General features: G+C 44.6%; 1 pseudogene; it reads right to left on the reverse strand.

The window, feature by feature from the left end:
• Positions 1 to 639: 639 nt before the first annotated feature.
• On the reverse strand, positions 640 to 2,003 carry LOC142931846 (dickkopf-related protein 1-like; annotated as a pseudogene).
• Positions 2,004 to 3,765: the final 1,762 nt, after the last annotated feature.

Genomic DNA, 3,765 nt, shown 5'->3' on the forward strand with positions numbered 1-3,765 from the left:
GCTAATAAATGATGGGCAGAAAGAAGGAGTACGGTTATCACATGATGTTTAATAAAAACAAATATATTCAAATTTTCTATTTATAACATTTTCTTATAAAAAACAATATACATAACACATTTACAAATCATGCAGCATCATGTCTTTATAATACTAGTGTTGACAGAATTTAATAGCTCAATTAAGTGCCACCTTCAGAATAATATTTACAATACAGTAATTTACTGCAATAACTGAGGCTTGAAGTTCCATAAAAAGAGAAACAAAACAGCTCTGCCATTACCGACGACATGTATCGATCTTCCCAAGACTTCTGAAATGTCACTTCCTAACTTCCGACTCCTCATTTGTTGATGGAGAATTGGATCAGTCCGTCTTGCACTGTTGCATCCCTCTGGGTGTATCACTTTTCCAGGAATCATGTCTATCCTTCCGGGTGCTGTTTGTGTCAGCAACTTTGGCAGGAAAGAATGTCTTAGGTGTTGGGTGTCTATGCGTGTGTGTGTGTGTGTCAGCATCTCTGGTGTGTGGAAGGCTAAAAAGTGTTTGTCAGTGTCTGTGACTGATTTGCGGGTTTGATGAATGTGTGTGTGTGTGTGAGTGTGTATTTATGTCTCTGTGTGTGTGCACGCTTTGGTGTCAGCGTCTCTGACAGGTGTGTAGGTTCCGGGCTGCTGTCCTGCTGACACTGTGGTCTCGCTCTCCTTTCTCTGGTCGGCAGGCCAGACCGTCGCCACAGTCACAGCGCTGGAACAGCTCCAGGCCGTGAGTGCCTTTCCTGCGGTGGCGCGTACACACCTGGCCCACCGTCAGCACGGGCTTACAGATGCGAGACCAGAAGTGTCTGGCGCAGCACAGACTCTCAGAGCAGTCAGCAGATCTCAGGCAAGTATCCCCCTCCTGGCCTGGAGATAGAGGGAGATGAAAGTATGTTACATGAAACAGACTTTACTAAAAAACTGCTTGTGCTGTCGTTGTTTTTTATGTAATAAAGACTGATAATTCTTAACAGGACACTCACCTTTTGATGCATGAGGCTGAATGCTGTGGGCAGTAGTGGGCTTCTTGGTGTGATGCTCCAGAGTGGTGTTGTGTTTCTGCCAGCCTGTGACGATGGATGCATCTGTAGGGTCGATGTCATTTGCCTGGCAAACACCTAGAATGGTCAAAAGAAATAAATTCAGTTAGGCTCTGCATTTACCACAGTCAGTAAACATACAGACAGTATGACTACAAGCAAACTATTCCCAACTATCAGAATTATCATCAACAAATTAGTACATTATGAATGTCAGTAATAATTTCGGATGGGATGCCTCTGCTCACCATTGCTGCAGCGGTTTCCTGCGCAACACATGGAGTCCCGTGCGCAACGCTTCCGGCTCTTACGGCAGGGCAGACAGGCGCCGCGGGCGTCGTTGCAGAATTCATCACCTTCACAGTCTTCATCATCCGTGCAAACACCTGTCTGCTAAAGTTTGATAGAAACAAAAGCAGCGTGTCATTGGATAGTAAATATAAAACGTTACACAAGCGATAACTTTTGTCCCGGCGCGCAGAACTGACTTTTACGCACGGGAAAGCGAATTACCTGCAAGGTGTCCCCGGGTAATTTGTGTGCCATGCTACCGGAGGGTGAGGTGCGCGGACTCGGACTGACGGTTTCGGTGCCTTTGACACCCGAAGCACCGGGCAAGTTTTTGATGGCATTGGAGTTCACCAGGACTGTCCCCGCGTAAACGTCCCCAAGATATCCAAACAGCATGAGACACACAGCCAAGAAGCGATGCGCTGTCGGTAACACCATGATTCTCCTGTTAAATACTGCTGTGTTGCCAAAACACGGGGAAAAAAAGATCCCGTCTGTTTTGCTGTAAAAAAGTGGCTGTGTGACAAAGTCCAAAGGGCCCTTGAATCCTGAATCACAACGTTTCCAGAGAGTTTTGGGAACGATGCTGTCGGAGCCTCCTGCCTCATAGTCCTGGGATGATCTCTTTATACATGTGGACCTGTTTGTCTGCCCGCCCCTCGCTGAGCACAACAAAGGCGGAGGGGTGGAATTTCAAAGAGAGCCCCACTGTACAGGACTGCTTCACAATGTGCGTGTGTAATGATAATGACCTGCAAAGTCTGTATTACCATCACTAAGTTTAAAAAAAAAGTATGTGCAGACAGGAATTTCTACAAGAAAAGAAAAATGTTGTCAAGGTCCACCAGTTTTGTGTTTCAACAGAGCAGGAAAAAAAAAATGCGATAGTCTCACCACATTGATATAACTCCTATAATTTATTATGGTTTTGTTTCCAAATAAAACATTCATGAGACAAAAAAATCACTTATTCAGATGACGAATTTTCATTTGTTTTTCCAAAAACATTGGAGCCAACAGTTCGCCATTTATTAATTATAGTTTATTTGAATGACTTTCTGACTAAATTAACTTAAAACAACAAATGCATCTGCTGCAAAATATTGCAGCACAATTTATATGCGATTTCTCTTTATAGCCGTGACAGAAACTCAAAATGAGGGATGGTTTCTTTCTTCATCAGCTCTATTGCGCTTCTTTAAACAAGCTGTTTGGTTATACTAGTTTTCTTTGACATTCAAGTAGCCTGCTACCCTTCGGCTGTGTGAAGTCAGCGATTGAAGTTCCTCGCGTCGATTAACTGGGTCTACTTCATTTGATCCTTCTGATTGCAAAGGGTGGCAATTATCCTCCAAAGTGTGCTTGATTACACCAGTGGCGGACATCAATGTGTGGGATATGCAGACCATTAAGGGGTGTGAAAAGTTTACCGAATTAATGGACTTCCGTGGCGCGGCCTTTCAGGGTTGACTGGCACTTTGAGATTAAAGGCAACTCTGATCTCTCCCGCTCTCTGACCCTTCGGGCTCCTCGGCTGGAAGAAATGCGCACCCTGAAATATTCAAAATAAGTCTTAAAAGCATGTGTTTCACTTCAGTCCACCAACCACAGTCCAAGTCAGATAATTCCACCCTTTTATGTTCTCTTGAATTAAGTCACATTTTGCTTAAGCAGCGATGTTAAATTGCTTAATTTGCTCCTGGGAAGTGAAACTGCATTCTAGGACCCACTTTGTTTTGTTTTTTTAGTTTCCGATATCAAGGTGCTGAAGTTCGTGATGGGAAACGAGTCCTTTAGTGTATCTATGAAGATTTCTTGGCACTTGGACGTCATCTGCTGGTCACGTAGCTTACGTTTGAGTGTGAGGATGTGTGCGTGTGTGTGTGTGCGAGAGAGAGAGAGAGAGAGAGAGAGAGAGAGAGAGATGCGCTATAGACACCTGACAAACACACTGTGGCACTTTGCACGTTTGAATTGCTGTATCTCTTTTGAAGTGGAGCTTTTATCTCCACTTTACTAAATGTCAGTGCTGGTAAGGTGAGCTCCTTTGATGCACTTTGATCCCCTTTGATCTCGCAGAGGTGTCACCCTGTTGTTATGACTGAAGCCACTTCCCTGTCCCCCCCCCCAAACAGATTTGTTGTGCGAATAACACCGCGACCAGAGAAGCTGAATCATCTGCACTTACCAGTAAAGTGGATGACACTAACCAAAGCACCGATTACTAGATCTCAGGCAAACTTTAACCGGTTCACATCAGGCAGAGCTGGTTCGAGGGAGATCCGACTTACCTGCAGCTCCCTCTCGTGGCAACGAGCAAACTGTAACGTCTCCCCAGCACCCACTTTCAGTCACTCATCCGAGTTGTTTAAAATAACTTTAGAGACAGACAGCAC

The sequence above is a fragment of the Anarhichas minor genome, unplaced genomic scaffold (assembly GCF_050575085.1).
Source record: "Anarhichas minor isolate MPS153535 unplaced genomic scaffold, ASM5057508v1 ptg000054l, whole genome shotgun sequence".
NCBI lineage: Eukaryota > Metazoa > Chordata > Actinopteri > Perciformes > Anarhichadidae > Anarhichas > Anarhichas minor.